Consider the following 18,852-nt stretch of genomic DNA (forward strand, 5'->3'; position numbering starts at 1 on the left):
ACAGCTAGACTTAAACTCCAACCTAAAGTTACCTCTTCATCATTTTAATGCCTCCTCATTTTCATGCCCAGGGTAGCGATTTAAAATGCTAATGCTACATACAATGTATGAAGAAGCATGTTGACCACCATGCAAGTGTTAGAAAAGCTCCTCCTGTACATGTACCTGCTGATGTAAGCTTTCCCTATGGAAAGACCTTATAAAACTAACTCACATACTGTCCTTGGGGAATGGTTCACTTATTTTTCCTTTCTCAGGGCTAGCTCCCTTGTGCACAAGGTGGAATAAACTTAAACTTAATGTTTGCTGCTTGTGTTCAGTGATCTCTTTTGATTTCTATCCTGGGAGAGTGCAAGAACCCGGGGTTACCACTGAAATGTCTGACCTACAGAGAACAGCAATCATGGAACTCTTCAAGGATACTAGGGCTCCCCTCACAAATTTATTTCTGAAAGTATTGGTAAATGGTATGCCTTCTATACCCTGCCCATGTGGGTGGTAAGTAGGTCTTCAATGATAAATCCAATTTAACATTCCGGTGTCTCTAAGCCTTTGAATCTCTTCCTCCATATTAAATCAAGGGAGATCCAACGTTTTTAATTCGCTCATACTGGGCCATCTTTTGATCCATGTTTCAGCAATAAACCAAACAAACTGAAAGAGCCCTTTCTAACTCCCTGAACTGGAACATTAAATGCAGAATCTCTTCTTACTGAGTCCATATCAATACATTCAGCCCAATTCAACTTTATGTTCCTTCCACAATTACCCTATACCCTTAATATCTATTCTATATATGTCCCCCAGATTTTTGCTTGTGTGAATTAGAAAATTCAAGTAGTTAAGCTGGGCGTGGTGGCTCACGCCTGTAATCCCAACACTGTGGGAGGCTGAGAAGGGTGGATCACGAGGTTCAGGAGTTCAAAACCAGCCTGGCTGACATGGAGAAACCCCATCTCTACTCAAAATACAAAAATTAGCCTGATGTGGTAGTGTGCACCTGTAAACCCAGTTTCTCAGGAAGCTGAGGCAGGAGAATGGCTTGAACCTGGGAGGTGGAGGTTGGTGAGCTGAGATTGCACCACTGCACCCCAGCCTGGGCAACAAAGTGAGACTCCATCCCACAAAAAAAAAAAAAAAAGGAAAAGAAAATTCAAGAATTCAAGTAGTTCTTTTGGCATGTAGTACATCTCCTCATGAGTCATATTTTGTACCTTATCTTTAGGGGTCTGCTGAGACTTGAGTCTTGTTACAAGTCTAGAAGAAAAGAGCGGTAGCAGGGTGGGTACTGAGGATAATCAGCATTATCTTACGTGGCAGCTGCCTCAGGGGAGGCCATTACCCTTTTCCTCAGTATTAGTACTCTCAGATGGTGGTGGAAAAGCTGATACCACTGTGGTAGCAGGGACCCAATTCCACCTGGGGTAGGGCAGCCACTTCCATTGGTGTGGGGAGACTACTTTCAATGTCAAAGAAGATTCATCATAATTCAGGGGCTTAGTGTCCCCAGCTGCGTCAGGGTATTTCCACAGGCCCCCATCCCAACTTACATTTTTTTCCCCAATAAGTTGCCCTCACTTTAACAGCAGTCACCCTGTAAAGCTGGGACTTCATCTCGCATTATAATTCAGCCAATTGCAGGACGAAGTTCTTAATTTTCAGCAATTTCCACCCTGTGGCTACAGGTGATAATGCCCTCCTTCAGAGCACACTTAGAAACTCTTAGGTCATTTATGGGTCTCTTTCTCTCACTCTTTTTTTTTTTTTTTTGACACAGACTCTTGCTGTGTCGCCTAGGCTGGAGTGCTGTGGTGCAATTTCAGCTCACTAAAACCTCCGCCTCCCGGGTTCAAGCAATTCTTATGCCTCAGGCTCCCGAGTGACTGGGGCTACAGGCATGCACCATCAAACCCGATTAATTTTTGTATTTTTAGTAGAGACGGGGTTTTGCCATGTTGCCCAGGTTCATTTATGAGTCTCTTGAGCTGGGAATTCAAATCCTTGAGTTCATTCATTTATTTCAACACTTTTTCCAATAACATTAGAGACAACCAACCGACATCATTATGTTCCTTAGTATTCCAAAAATGTCCAAAAGTATCAATCATATACAAAGTCACCAAACTCCTTGCTTCTTGTAAGTAGTTAATTATGAGTATCCAGTGCAGATAATATGCATATCTCTATAAACAGATGATGCCTTAGACGATCAGTGCTCTCTTTACCACTGGAAATAGCATCACTATTGCCTTTAAATCTAATCAGATGTGAAAGCCAATTCCAGAAACCCTAGATCTAATTAAGAAAGTCATTATTAAAATTTGATTGCTCTATAAACACTCTCAGTACCAAAATCTGTATTAGTTAGGTTTCTCCAAAGAAACAGAACCTATGTAGAGATCTATAGATAGGTATCTATGTGCACACACACACACATATATATATACACAGACACACAGTCACCAACTTATGATGGTTTCACTTACGATTTTTTAACTTACTGATGGTATAAAAGTGGTATATTTTTAATAAAATATTCAATATATTACATGAGATATTTAACAGATTGTTATAAAATAGGCTTTGTGTTAGATGCTTTGCCCAACTATAGGCTAATGTAAATGTTCTGAGAATGTTTAAGGTAGGCTATGATGGTAGGTAGGTTAGGTGTATTAAATGCATTTTCACATTTCCACAATAAACATGACTTATGGGGATATAACCCTTAAGTAGAGGAGAATCCAGGGGTATGGGTTTATTATGGTAATTGGCTCATATGATTATGGAAGCCAACAGGTCCCACACTCTGCAATTTGCAACCTTGGAGAACCAGGAAGGCTGGTAGTGTTACTCAGTTTGAGTCTCAAGTCCTTAAACTGGGGCAGGGCTGATAGTGTTAAGTCCATGTCTGAGTCAGAAGGCCTGAGAACGAGGTGCTCCAATCTCCCAGGGCAGGAGAAGACGAATGCCCCAATTTAAACAGAATGATTCACCCTTCCTCCACCGTTTGTTCTATTTGCGCTCTCAATGGACCGGACAATGTCCACACATACTGCTGAAGTCGGTCTTCCTTACTCAGTCTACTGATTCTAATGCTAATCTCTTCCAGAAAAGCTCTCACAAACATACCCATACATAATGTTTTACCAGCTATCTGGGCATCTTTTAGCCCAGTCAAGCTGACAAATAGAATTAGCCATTCTTTAGGTAGATGTAGATGTAGGTGTTTGTGTATTCTCATAATTTGCATATAGCATTTTTCACCTGCTTCAAGTAATAGCCTTTCTTCAGTAAAGCAAAAATAAAATTCTAATCCCCACAACAGACTGAATGGATCCCACTCTCAGCCAAGGGAATTCCACAATAAACATGAAAAACTAGTTTAGGCTATGATGGGAAGGGGGCTGGGCATTGGACATGCCTCATTATACTCTCCTCTCTTTGGAATTCCATCACAGCTACCCAGCATTAACACTGAAACAGAGATCTTATGAGTGACAAAACAAGCTCTTTGTAGTAATAAGATACCAAATTCTAATCTGACTCCAGTATAGTATCACATCAAAGATAGCAGATACTGAAAAAAATCAAAGTATTTTACCCCAAAATATATGTCTCTGACATATTTTGAAGTGGTCCTGCAAAGCTGTCTCTTGTGGGGAAAATCTACTTTCTGTAGAGAAGCCCCTTCCCTTTCCAGGTCTTTTCCGGATCCAAGAGAGATTTAACTAAGAGTCTGGCACCTTTACCATCTAATCTCTCTAAAGCCTGCTACTTAGGGTTTCATCTGCATAATAACAACCATGGTTTCCACAACCCCTTATCTTAACTCAGACATTCCTTTCTGGTGATTCCAGGTCTTTAGATAATAACCTAATCCTTTCAACCACATCAGAAAATCTTGGTAACTACCTATGACCTGGAACCCTCCACTTCGAGTTGCCCTGCCTTTCCATATTGAACAAATGTACACCTTATAAGTAGTGACTGATGTTGGCCTGTAACTTCTGTTTCCCAAAAATGTATAAAATCAAGCTGTAGTCAAGGCACAGTGGCTCAGGCCTGTAATCCCAGCACTTTGGGAAGCCAGGGTGGCCAGATTACCTAAGGTCAAGAGTTCGAGACAAGACTGGCCAACATGGTGAAATCCTGTCTCTACTAAAAATACAAAAATAGCCAGGTGTGGTGGTGCATGCCTGTAATCCCATTTACTTGGGAGGCTGAGGGAGGAGAACCACTTGAACCTGGGAGGCAGAGGTTGCAGTGAGCCAAGATTGCACCACTGCACTCCAGCCTGGGCAACAAGAGTAAAACTCCGTCTCAAAAAAAAAATAAAAATTAATCTGTAAACCAACCACTTTGGGGACATGTTCTCAAGACCTCCTGGGGCTGTGTCACTGGCTACCCATATTTGCCTCAGAATAAACCTCTTTAAATATTTTACAGGTTTTGACTCTTTTCATCAACACTTCTCTATCGTATCATAGTCTGTTTTCTTCTTAGAGGGAGCTAGTCTCCTTTGTTTCTTATTGTACATTTTAAGGAAAATGATAGGAGAATTAATACGGCTCAACAGAAGTCACATTTAAATCTACACATATGTTCCAAGAGGAAAAAACATTCTGGAAATAAAACTAGAATCATCTTTCAGCATAAGGCACAATTCTTTCTATTGCATTGGTTTCTTCTTCAGCAAGATGGAACGTTAGGTATCCTCTTATCTTCTGAACCTCCCAAACCCTGTCCCTCATCAAAACTTACCTGTCCTTTGACCCATCTCTAAGACTCCAACCGACCTAGTAATATAATAACCATAAGATATTAATAGCTGGTGATGATTTCATATTTTATTCTATTCAAACTTTATTTTCCATCTGAATAAGACATATCAATGTCTTAACTAGTGAATTGAGTAATATCACTGTTTGGGTAACTGGGAAAGATATTTGAGCACAAAGGCCAATAATTCCCTTTCAGTCACTCCCACATACTCTTAATATCTATTTTATCAATGTCAGTGACCTTCTCAAACAACCGTCTTTTGGTCTCCTTGATTTTTCTGTGTCATCTTTCTCTTTTATATTAATACCTACATTGTTCTTTAAATACAGGTGGACTCTTCTACCTACATTTAAGTGAGACCTTGCATTTGAAATTCAATATTTGCTTAAATTACTCTGTTCTTCAATCCTGTTTCAGTCTAGAGTTCATACTTGCACCAAGAAATACCTACCAGGCCACCATCTGATATGAAACACAAATAGAAATATGACTGTGATTGTATGGATAAAACTGCATCTAAGCAAACAAGTTTTCCAGGCTTGAAGTGCCTTTTAGTCTACTTTACTCACCTTTAGCTCTAACCTTATCTCACCTTTCAGACAGCCAACAGGAATTCAAATTACAGCAAGGTCTTTTTGGGGTCAAGTTGTCCATCATTTCAAATTTAACGGCAGGTCTCTTTCCCTTAAAGGTAAAGGAACAAAAAACGTCAATTTCAGGCTGTTGCTCACCAGCTTTTTGAAAACAAACATTAATTACATAACTATTATGTGTCAAGCACTATCTAATAATATCCATTATTTCCTCCAGTGTTCACAACTTTGGTGGGGAAAGATTGAGTCATCGGGACCAACTTTCAATTGTCTAGGCACTTTGTGATGTCTGAGTAATTTAAAAGAAAAAGACCAGTGAGCCTGGAAATAACTTAGGAGGTTTTATTTTCTTTGAGTAGCTGAAGAACCACATAGGAAGTTGTCAATGCAGATTTTAATAACTTACATAGACCACAAAAACCCCTTCCTGTAGCACAGCATTACTCAGACCTTTTTTCCACTTTTAGTCCCTTGTGTAGACAACATCATAACCACCCACAGCATTCGACAGGAGCTGGAGGGATTACCCTGGAAGAGACAGGCCAAATCACCTGTCACTGCTCTATTTGTCTGCTACTGAAAAGCTGCTGAGTCCTGTCCCTGTGATGTCTTCACATCTTGTGACACTAGGCTTTACAAGACATTTTGCATTTGTCTTCTTTCCCAAAGCCATCCTCACTTGGGACAAATATCCAGAAACACAAGGTCCTACTTATCAAATACATGAAAGGTGAAGAGTATTTTAAGACTGGGGGCCAAAGGCCCTTGGTCGCCTAAAGGTTTGCTAAAAATCAGTGGCATAGGCAGATTGATTAACAGGAGAAAAGGTATACAAATGTTCTCAACATGTATACATGGGAGCCTTCATAATGAAGAACCAATTTCCTAATGAGTTCCAGAAACTTATATACCATTTAGAGGTTACAGAAAGAATGAGGACTTAGATTCTGGTAAAATAGGTTATGGGAAGGGGAGAAGAGGCTTGATTAGCAAAGGTGGCATTGTTACGTAGATGAAACCTCCAACAGAGACAATGGATGGTAAACGTTTCTTTTTAAACTTTTAAAGGCATCAGACTCTCAATCTCTCCTGGATATGGAGAAAGGCTCAGAAAGGTGAGGGGGCATGGCTGCATTAATGGAGACTCTCTACAGATGCAAATTTTCTCCACTTAAGACTGCTTTGTAAGGCCAGTTCTGTCAGGTGGCTAAGAGAAAGCCATTTCAAAGTATATCAAAGAAATATATTTTGGGGTAAAATATTTTAATTTCCTCCAAGACTGTATAAAAGTAGAAGTTACTAAAAGGTTTTTATTGAATGGATAAAGAAACACAGTGGAATATATCATCATTCAAACTGGAAAGGAAGAAATATGAAATGTGCCTAAACCTGGAAAAGCAAAGATTCTAAACCTCCCTTGGTTAAATAAGGAGCATAGAAAACACCCTCAGTTCTGATGCAGGTCCTTAACATCTACCTCAACTGCTTACACTATGACTATAAATGCTTATTATAATGATAAAAGTCCACACAACTTACTTCTAAATAGCAAGTGGAATTTTGACCTAAAGATTGAATGCTCCATTTCTAGATAAGGGCTCTCACTCAGGGGTCACTTCCTTTCAGACTGAGTTTCTTTCTATCAACAGAGTCAGACCATAAAATATTTAAAGAGGTTTATTCCAAGTTAAATATGACTGACCAAGGCCCAAGACACAGGCTCAAGAGGTAGATCCTGAGAACATGCACCCAAGGTGGTTGGGTTACAACTTGGTTTTGTCAGATACACTAAGTTCCTCTTCAAAGGTTTAATTTTTGACCTGTTTGTTCTTTGTTCTTGAGATCAACTTCCTAGTCCCTTCTCCTAAGCTACCTGCTCCATAAACAACTTCTCCCGACAGTCCCAATCTGTAACTCATATCTCTTCCTTATTTGGAAGAAGTCCTCTTTGCTCCCGGCTACCCATTCTGTAAACTGCCTCTCCTGCCGAAACAGCTCTTCCTGCCAAAACTACCCTTCTGGCTTTGCTGCACCCTGACATGCTCAAACATGCCTTGTACCATAACGGACAGCCTCTCCCTTCCCGCCTAATTAGCCATATTCAATTTTAATGGTAGCCAATTGTGTCAGTTTGGATTGTGCAGTCCAGCTCCAGCCAATGGGGACACAGAAGCAGGGACTAACCGCACTGGGGATAAAAACCCCTTCCCTCCTTTGTTCAGTGTCATCTCGCAGTGGCCAGAAGTGCAAGCAGCAGCCTTCCGAAGAAGTGAATTTGCCTTGTTGAGAAATCCTTTGAGTGCTTGTTTCCCGTGTGACTCCAAGCTCTTGTTTCTAACAGTTTCTGTATGTTTTGGGGAGACACAAGACATCAATCATGTTGGCCAGGCTGGTCTTGAACTCCTGGTCTTAAACAATCTGCCCGCCTGGGCCTCCCAAAATGCTGAAATTATCGGCGTGAGCCACCAAGTCCAGCCATGCATACTTTTTTTTAATAAATGAACACTTTTCCTCTACTCTAAGTGCAAACATTAGAATTGTTGCCTGAAACTTTGTTGCCTTCTCTAGTAAGCACCACTGCATTCTTGACATGGTTTCATTTAAAATTCTCATTTGGCGTAATAAAAAAGAAATTTGACCAGAGGATTTTGAACTTTTCTTGTACTTCTGTAACATTTTTGAAAAATGATTTGTTCTTCAGCTTAAGAAATAAGTTTTAAATGGGTGAGAGCATTTCCATCCATTTTTATTTATATTGCACTCTTTTACTGGACAGGATTAAAATGACAACCTCTGGCTCTATTTTCTCTTTTGGAGATTTTTGAACTGTTCTGTTTGAATGAAACAGTTAAAGTCTAGTGGCCTTTCTATTTTGTCTAGGGCCTGCTCAGAGTTGATAAACATTTCCAGATCTGAGCAGGAGAGGTAAGTTTTATCTATTCAGTGTTGCAGTCAAAAAAAGTTTATAAATAGCAGGTTCTTTATTGTTGGACTTCATGAAAATGCCACAGAGTGAACCCCAAAATTGGGGCTCAGCCTGGGAGACCATATGGGTTCTTGGGTTCCAGTAGGAAAGAACTTAAGAATGAGCTGACAGAGTAAAGTGAAAGCAAGCTTATTAAAAAGGAAAGGAAAGGCTGGGCACAGTGGCTCATGCCTGTAATCCCAGCACTTTGAGAGGCTGAGGCAGGTGGGTCACCTGAGGTCAGGAGTTCGAGACCAGCCTGGCCAACATGATGAAACCCCATCTCTACTAAATATATATATATAAATTAGCTGGTCATGGTGGTGGGCACCTGTAGTCCCAGCTACTCAGGAGGCTGAGGGAGGAGAATCACTTGAACCCAGGAGGCAGAGGTTGTGAGGGAAGAGAGAGACCCTCTCATTTTGTTTTATATTGTTTTATACTCAGTACCTGTTTTAAGAAAAAAAAAAAAAAAACAAGGAAGTGAAATCAAAGACAGGCAGCCCGGCAGCAGGCCCAAAACCGGACCCGGGCCTGCCTGGCCTAAACCTAGTAGTTAAAAATCAACTCATGACTTAGAAACCAATGTTATTCATAGATTCCAGACATTGTATAGAAGAACATCGTGAAACTCCCTGCCCTGTTCTGTTTCTCTCTGATCACTGGTGCATGCAGCCCATCACGTACCCCTTGCTTGCTCAAATTAATCATGACTCTTTCATGTGAAATCTTCAGTGTTGTGAGCCCTTAAAAGGACAGAAGTTGTGCATTCGGGGAGCTCGGATTTTAAGGCAGTAGCTTGCGGATGCTCCCAGCTGAATAAAGCCCTTCCTTCTACAACTTGGTGTCTGAGAGGTTTTGTCTGTGGCTCGTCCTGCTACAGTTGCAGTGAGCCAAGATCATGCCATTGCACTCCAGCCTGGGCGACAAGAGTGAAACTTCATCTTAAAGAAATATATATATATATATACAAAAAATTAGCCAGGCGTGGTGGTGGGCAGCTGCAATCCCAGCTACTCAGGAGGCTGAGGTGGGCAGGAGAATTCCTTGAACCTGGGAGGCAGAGGTTGCAGTGAGCTGTGATCATGCCATTGCACTCCAGCCTGGGCAACAAGAGTGAAACTTCATCTTAAAGAAATATATATATATATATATATATATATATATATATATATATATATATATATATATATATATAAAATTAGCCAGGCATGGTGGTGGGCACCTGCAATCCCAGCTACTCAGGAGGCTGAGGTGGGCAGGAGAATTCCTTGAACCTGGGAGGCAGAGGTTGTAGTGAGCTGTGATCATGCCATTGCACTCCATCCTGGGCAACAAGAGCGAAACTCCATCTTAAAACAAACAAACAAACAAAACAGAACAAAAAGTAAAGGAATAAAAGGGTGGCTACCCCATAGGCAAAGTAGCAGTGTGGCTGCTTGGCTGACCATACTTATGGTTATTTCTTGATTATGTGCTAAGCAAGGGATGGATCATTCAGGAGTTTTCTGGGAAAGGGGCAGGGAATTCCAGGAACTGAGGGTCCCTTTCTCTTTCAGACCATATAGGGTAACTTATGAATGTTGCCATGGCATTTGTAAACTGTCATGGCACTGGTATGAGTTTCCTTTAGTATACTAATGTATTATAATTAGCGTATAATGAAGAGCGAGGGTAACCAGATGGTACTTTTGTCACCATCTTGGTTTTGGCAGGTTTTGGCTGGCTTTTTTTTTTTTTTGTATTTAATCAGCGGGGTTTTTGTGACCTGTGTCCTGAGAAACAAGTCCTGCTGAATTCCTATTTCAAACATATTATTTCTGTTCAATTATAAAAGAATAATTTTTCAACTGGAGAATGCTGTTTATAGTTTGTATTGTTAAAACAATATATAAGCACAATGTTGGGAATTGAAATTTCCAACAATGTGTTATATATTTGATGATATCATCAAAGATCCACATGCAACTGACTGTTTTCTTAGGCTCTAGAAGACAGAAATCTGGGATATTTCATTGAACTATATTGTTTTATCAAATTTCGATACACTTGATTAAAACAATGTATGTTTACACATTATTGAGGGGTTAATAGGATTATAGTTCTTGCCAGGCTTCTGTCTTGACTGGGTAGGTAAACAAGACTGTGGTTTCTCTATGTCTCCAATAACAAGAGTTTACTGAATATTTACTAAAAGATATTACAGGAGAATATTATGAATCTCCCAGGGTCCCAGAGTGTCATATGCACTTCTACATCCCCAGCTCCTGGCACAGGGCCTGACACAAAGTTGTACTTAGTGCTTTTCTTTTAAATTGCTTTGGACTAATTGAAGAAAGAAGACTTCTTCTCTCACAGTGTTTACAATCTTACTGTATGTAAATATGTACAAAACAAAGAGCTTGAGAACAATTAAAAGAAAAAGGAGGCTGGGCACGGTGGCTCATGCCTGTAGTCCCAGCACTTTGGGAGGCTGAGGTGGGTGGATCATGAGGTCAAGAGATTGAGACCATCCTGGCCAACATGGTTAAACTCCATCTCTAAAAATACAAAAATTAGTTGGGCGTGGTGGCATATGCCTGTAGTCCCAGCTACGCGGGAGGCTGAGGCAGGAGAATCACTTGAACCTGGGGGCAGAGGTTGCAGTGAGCTGAGATCACACCATTGCACTCCAGACTAGTGACAGAGTGAGACTCCGTCTCAAAAAAAAAAAAAAAAAAGAAGAAGGAAAAGGATATTATAAGTGAAGGAGATGGAAAATTCAAAGTATGAAAGAAGAGGTTGAGAAAATCTTTTGAGGAAACTACAAATACATTGCATGATTTCCTCACAAGGGTAGGGCCAAGTTGGTGAATGAGAGAATGTTGAGAAGAAAACCAGGATCTGATGGTGGCACCTGACAATGACTAAGAGGCTCAGACTCGTAACACAGAACATAAACCTTCCTTCAGCTTTTTCTTCTATGTAACATGAAGTAGCTGACATCAACTATCCTTCTGTGTATCAAGGTAAGTCTTACTCCTAAAACTGAAACTCCAGAAATACATCTCTAAGTGGTGTGTGAACAGAAGTAGATTGGAGGCTCAAGACTATACCAAACATTAAAAAACTTTCAAGAAACCAAATATGTTATTGCTTTTCAGTAAATAAATGTATTTGAATTACCAACAATGAACATAATGAAGGGAGGAGGTAGCATTTACTATTCACCTGTAAAGAAGCCTTTTAAAAACCAAGAGTTTGTAGCTCATTACCTCTTAAAGTGGATGTGTTGTTTTGCTTTTGCAAATAACGGCATAGTAACCAAATATCCGGGTTATCAAATACCAGTGGCATTGAGTGTTTCTTAAGAAAGTTGAGTAAATAAAGGGAGACAAGAAGGCTAGACATTAAATACCTTGTTATACTGAGGATTTCCCAAAGAACAGAAATAAAAGTGTTAGCATCATAAATAATATACATAAAGCAATCTATATACCCAGAAAATATGCAAGATAACTCTGTGAGAAATCCCTTATAATTACTTGTAATTACTTCAATTGTTAAAAAAAAAAGGTATTTATTTAGATAAGGAAATTCATACAAATAGTACAAAATTTTAAAGGTCCAGTCTCCCTAAACTTCCAGTAGCCTACTATCATCATCTCCTTCCCCAGTTCTTGTATATATTTTCAGAAATATTCTATGCATACTGAAACACATTTACGTGTGTATACATATACATATATATACACACAAATACATATGCATTATACATATGCTTTTAATGTTTTGATTTTTTTAAAGTTATGAAAAATTATAAATATTCAGAAATTACGTAATATACTAGATAGCCTACGCTGACCCAGATTTTTAAAAGCTTAATATTTTTATATTTATTTCAAATATAAGTTTTTTAAGAAATAAAATGCTGGAGATACAGTTGAGTCCACCAAGAATCCTATTTTCTTTCCCTTCCTTGAGGTTAACATTATCTTGAAATTGATGTATATACATACCATCCAAGTTCTTACATTTTTTGTTTTTAAAATGTTTGTGGCTACATAGTAGGTGTATATATTTATGAGGTGCATGAGATATTTGATACAGGCGTGCAGTAAGTAATAATCACATCATAGGAAATGGGGTGCCCAGTCCCTCAAGCATTTATACTTTGTGTTACAAACAATCCAATTATATTCTTTTAGTAATTTAAAAATGTACATATTCTTTGTGTTACAAACAATCCAATTATATTCTTTTAGTAATTTAAAAATGTACAATTAAATTATTATTGATGATAGTCAACCTGTTGTGCTATCAAATACTAGGTCTTATTGATTCTTTCTAACTATATATTTTTTGATACCCAGTACCCATCTCCACCTTCCCCTGACCACCTACTATCCTTCCAAACCTCTGGTAACTATCCTTCTACTCTGTATCTCCATGAGTTCATTTTTTTTTTTTTTTTTTGACACCCACAAGTAAGTGAGAACATGAGAAGTTTGTTTTTCTGTGCCTGGCTTATTTCACTTAACATAATGACCTTCAGTTCCATCCATGTTGTTGCAGATGACAGGATCTCATTCTTTTTTAAGGCTGTGTAGTATCCCATTGTGTATATGTACCATTTTCTTTATGCAATCATCTGTTTGATGGACATTTAGGTTGCTTCCAAATCTTGGTTATTGTGAAGAGTGCTGCAACAAACATGGGAGTGACAGTATCTCTTTGATATCCTGATTTCATTTCTTCTGGGTATATACTCAGCAGTGGGATTGCTGGATTGTATTGTAGCTCTATTTTCAGTGTTTTAAGGAACCTCCAAACTGTCCTCCATAGTGGTTGTACTAATTTACATTCCCACCAACAGTGTACAAGGATTCCCTTCTCTCCATATCCTCACCAACCTTTGTTATTGCTTATTTTTGGATATAAGCCATTTAAACTGGGGTGAGATGATATTGTAGTTTTGATTTGCAATCCTCTGATGATCAATGATGTTGAATACTTTTTCATATGGCTGTTTGCCATTTGTATGTTTTCTTTTGAGAATGCTATTCAATTCTTTTGCCCATTTTTTGATCAGATTATTAGATTTTTTTCTATATAGTAATTTGAGCTCCTTATATATTGTGGTTATTAATCCCCTGTCAGATGGGTAGTTTGCAAATATTTTTTCTCATCCTGTGGGTTGTCCCTTCACTTTGTGGTTTCCTTCACTGTGCTGAAGCTTTTTAACTTGCTGTGATCCCATTTGTCCATTTTTGCTTTGGTTTCCTGTGCTTGTGGGCTATTAAGAAATTTTTGTTCAGACCAATATCCTAGAGATTTTCCCCAACCTTTTCTTGTAGTCATTTCATAGTTTGAGGTCTTAGATTTAAGTCTTTAATCCATTTGATATGATTTTTGTATAATGTGAGAGATAGGGGTCAAGTTTCATAGTTTCATTCTTCTGCATATGGATATCCAGTTTTCCCAGTATTATTTATTGAAGAAGGTATACTTTCTCCGATGTATGTTCTTGGCACCTTCGTCAAAAATGAGTTCACTGCAGGTGTATGGATTTATTTCTGGGTTCCCTATTCTGTTCCATTTATCTATGTGTCTGTTTGCATGCCAGTACAATGCTGTTTGGATTAGTATACCTCTGTAATATAATTTGAAGTCTGGTAAAATGATTCCCCCGGTTTTTTTTCTTTTTTCTCAGGATAGCTTTGGCTACTCTGGGTCTTTCGTGGTTCCATATACGTTTTAGGATTGTTTTTTTATTTCTGTGAAGAATGTCATTGGTATTTTGATAGGAATCACATTGAATCTGTAGATTGCTTTGGATACTATGGACATTTTAACAATATTGATTCTTCTAATCCATGAACATGGAATACCTTTCCATTTTGTGTCTTCAATTTCTTTCATCAGTGTCTTATAGTTTTCATTATACAGATCTTGCACTTACTTGGTGAATTCATAGGTATTCAATTTTATTTGTGGTTACTGTAAATTAGATTACTTTTTTATTTCTTTTTCAGGTTGTTCATTGTTGGCATATAGATTTGGTACTGATTTTTATATGTGGATTTTGTATCCTGTAACTTTATTGAATTTATCAGTTCTAATAGTTTTTTGGTGGAGTCTTCAGGTTTTTCCAAATATAAAATCATGTTATCTGCAAATAAGGATAATTTGACTTCTTGCTTTCCAATTTGGATGCTCTTTATTTCTATTTTCTGGTTGCTTTAGCTAGCACTTTGAGAACTATGTTGAATAACAGTGGTAAAAGTGGACACATCTTTGTTGCATTCCAGATCTTAGAGGAAAGGTTTTCAGCTTTTCCTCATTCCGTATGATACTAGCTGTAGGTCTGTCATATATGGTTTTTATTATGTTGATGTGTGTTCCTTCTATACCAAGTCTTTTGAGGGTTTTTATCATGAAGAATGTTGAATTTTGTCAAATGCTTTTCAGCATGAATTTAAATGATCATGTGGTTTTTGTGCTTTATTCTGTTGATGTGATGTATCACATTAATTGATTTATGTATTTTGAACCATCTTTGCATCCCTGGGATAAATCCCACTTGGTCATGATGAATGATCTTGTTAATGTTTTATTGAATTTGATTTGCTAGTATTTTGTGAAGGATTTTTTCATCAATATTCATCAGAGTTATAGGCTTGTGGTTTTCTTTTTTGATGTGTCTTTGTCTAGTTGTAGTATGAAGGTAATACTCACCTCAAAGAATGAGTTTTGAAGTGGTCCCTTCTCTTCTATTTTTCAGAATAGTTTCAGTAGGATTGGTATTAGTTCTTTAAATGTTTGGTAGAATTCAGTAGTGAAACCGTCAGGTCCCGCGCTTTTCTTTACTGGCAGACAATTTATTACGGTTTCAATTTCAGTACTTGTTATTGGTCTGTTCAGGTTTTGGATTTCTTCATGATTCAATCTTGGTAGGTTGTATGTATCTAGGAATTTATCCTTTTCCTCTCGATTTTCCAATTTGTTGGCATACACTTGTTCACAGTAGCCACTAATGATTCTTTCAATTTTTGTGGTATCAGTTGTAATGTCTGCTTTTTCACCTGTGATTTTATTTGGGTCTTTTTTTCTTAGTTTGGGTAATGTCTTCAAAAAACCAACTTTTGTTTTATTGATCTTCTGTATTGCTTTTTTCACTTTAAATTCATTTACTTGTGTTCTGATCTTTATTATTTTGTTTCTTCTACTAATTTGGGGCTTGGCTTGCTCTTGATTTTCTAGTTCTCTAAAATGCATTATTAAGTTATTTGAAGTTTTTCTTCTATTTTGATGTAAGCATTTATAGCTATAAATTTCCCTCTTAATACTGCTTTCACTGTATTGCATAGGTTTTGGTATATTGTGTTTCCGTTATCATTTGTTTCATGAAAATTTTTAATTTCTTTCTTAATTTCTTCATTGACCCACTGGTCATTCAAGAGCATATTGCTTAATTTCCATGTGTTTGTATAGTTTCCAAAATTTCTCTTGTTATTGATTTCTAGCTTTACTCCATTGTGGGCAGACAAGATGCTTGATATTATTTCAATTTTTTGAAAATTTTAAGATTTATTTTGGCCAGGTACAGTGGCTCACACCTGTAATCCCAGCTCTTTGGTAGGCAGACACAGGTCAATTGCTTGAGTCCAGGAGTTTGATACTAGTCTGGGTGAAATGGTAAAACCTTATATCTGCAAAAAAGACAAAAACTAGTCAGGCGTCATGGCATGCACCTGTAGTCCCAGATACTTAGGATGCTAATGTGGGAGGATTGCTTAAGCCCAAGAGGTCAAGGCTGCAGTGAGTTGTGATCATGCCACTGCACCCCAGCCTAGGTGACAGAGACTCTGTCTCAAAAAAAAAGACTTGCCTTGTGTGTTTTATGACCTGAAATATGTTCACATATGTTCTATCTTTAAGAATAACCTATGTGCTCAGAAGAAGAATGTGGATTCTCCAGCCATTGAATGAAATGTTCTGCAAATATCTATTAGATCCATTTGTTCTGTAGTACAGAAGTCTAATGTTTCTTTGCTGATTTTTTGTCTGGAAGACCTGTCCAATGCTAAAAGTGGGATGCTGAAGTGGGATGCTATTATTGATGGTATTAAGCTCCATTTCTGTCTTTAGTCTAATAATATTTGCCTTATGTATCTTGGTGCTCCAGTGTTGGGTGCATATATAATTACAGTTCTTGTATCTTGGTAAACTGACCTCTTTCTCTTCTTATAGATTTGTTTTGAAATCTATTTTGTCTGATATACGTATAGCTACTTCTGATTTTCTTTTTTTTTTTTTGGTTTTCATTGATGTGGAATATCTTTTTCCATCCCTTCCAATCTATGTGTATATTTATAGATCAAGTGGTGTGTTTCTTGTAGGCAACAGATTATTGGGTCTTGCTTTTTCATCCATTCAGCCCTCTGTATCTTTTCATTAGAGGGTTTAGTCCATTTATATTCAATGTTATTATTGATAAGTAAGGACTTACTCATGCAATTTTGTTATTTGTTTTCTGGATTTTTGTTGTTAGTGGTGGTGTTTGCATCCTTCTCTCCTTCCTTTCTATCTTCTTTTTATCGAAGGTGATTGGTGGTATGACTTAATTTCTTGCTTTTTATTTTTTATGTATCCATTATATGTTTTTCAATTTGAAGTTACCATGAGGCTTGCAAATACTATTTTATAACCCATGATTGTAAGCTGATAAAAACTTAACACTGTATACATAAACAAAAAGAAAACTAATAAGAACTCTAAATTTTACTTTGTTCCCTGCTTTTCAACTTTTTGTTGTTTTTGTTTATATCTTCTTGTACTATGCCTTAAAAAGTTGTAGTTATTACCTTTGAGTGGTTCATCTTTTAGTCTTTCTATTTAGGATAAGAGTAGTTTAAACAACATAGTTACAGTGTTATAATATTCTCTATTTTTCTGTGTATCATTATTACCAGTGTGTTTTGTGCCTTTAGGTTTGCTCACTAACATTCCTTTTTTTAAATTTGTGCTAAAGTACTGCTCTTTATTTTTTTTTCCATAAGTTATTGGGGTACAGGTGGTATTTGGTTTCACGAGTAAGATCTTTAGTGGCAATTTGTCAGATTTTGGTGCACCCATCACCCAAGCAGTATACACTGTACCCCATTTGTAGTCTTTTATTCCTCACCTCAGCGTATACACTGCAGCTTATTTGTAGTCTTTTATCCCTTGCCCCCCCCACTCTCCCCCCTAAGTCCCCAAAGTCCATTGTATCATAGCTTAGTTCCCACATATCAGTGAGAACATATGATGTTTGGTTTTCCATTCCTGAGTTACTTCACTTAGAATAATAGTCTCCAATCTCATCCAGGTCACTGCAAATGCCATTAATTCATCCCTTTTTATGGCTTAGTAGTATTCCATCATATAAATATACCAGTTTCATTATCCACTTGTTGATTGATGGCCATTTTGGTTGGTTCCACAATTTTGCAATTGCGAACTGTGCTGCTATAAGCATGCATGTGCGAGTATCTTTTTCATACGTTTTCTTTTCCTCTGGGTAGATACCCAGTATTGGGATTGCTGAATTAAATGTTAGTTTTACTTTTAGTTCTTTAAGGAATCTCCACACTGTTTTCTATAGTGGGTTTACTAGTTTACATTCCCACCAGCAATGTAGAAGTGTTCCCTGTCCACTGCATCCATGCCAACATCTGTTTTTTGATTTTTTTATTGTGGCCATTCTTGCAGGAGTAAGGTGGTATTGCATTGTGGTTTTGATTTGCATTTCCAAGATTATTAGTGATGTTGAGAATTTTTTCATATGTTTCTTGGCCTTTTGTGTATCTTCTTTTGAGAATTGTCTATCCTGTTCTTAGCCCACTTTTTGATGGGATTGTTTTTTCCTTACTGATTTGTTTGAGTTCCTTGTAGATTCTGGATATTAGCCCTTTGTCAGATATATAGAGTGTGAAGATTTTCTCTCACTCTGTGGGTTGTCTGTTTACTCCACTGACTGTTCCTTTTGCCATGCAAAAGCTCTTTAATTTAATTAAGTCCCAACTATTTATCTTTGTTTTTAATACATTTGCTTTTGGGTTCTTGGTCATGAAAAAATATGGAATGCTTCACGAATTTGCACGTCATCCTGCGCAGGGGCCATGCTAATCTTCTCTGTATCATTCCAATTTTAGTATATGTGCTACAGAAACAAGCATGTTCTTTTCTAATTGAATTAATCCCTGTAGCACTTCTTGTAGAACAAGCCTGGTGTTGATGAAATCTTTCAGCTTTTCTTTGTCTGGGAAAGTCTTTATTTCTCCTTCATGCTTAAAGGATATTTTCACCAGACATACTATTCTAGTGTAAAAAATTTTTCCTTCCACACTTTAGATATATCATGTCACTCTCTCTGGCCTGTAAAGGTTTCCACTCTAAAGTCTGCTTCCAGATGTATTGGAGCTCCATTGTATCTTATTTCTTTTCTGTTGCTGCTATTAGGATCCCTTCATTATTTTTGACCTTTGGGAG

At 37.7% G+C, this 18,852-nt stretch overlaps 1 non-coding gene across 1 annotated transcript; it reads right to left on the reverse strand.

Annotated features, from left to right (window-relative positions):
- Positions 1 to 18,433: 18,433 nt before the first annotated feature.
- On the reverse strand, positions 18,434 to 18,539 carry LOC115936182 (U6 spliceosomal RNA). Its single transcript, XR_004071743.2, has one exon. It is a non-coding gene; the product is annotated as a U6 spliceosomal RNA (small nuclear RNA).
- Between the last annotated feature and the right edge of the window lie 313 nt (positions 18,540 to 18,852).

The sequence above is a fragment of the Gorilla gorilla genome, chromosome 8 (assembly GCF_029281585.2).
Source record: "Gorilla gorilla gorilla isolate KB3781 chromosome 8, NHGRI_mGorGor1-v2.1_pri, whole genome shotgun sequence".
Classification (NCBI taxonomy): domain Eukaryota; kingdom Metazoa; phylum Chordata; class Mammalia; order Primates; family Hominidae; genus Gorilla; species Gorilla gorilla.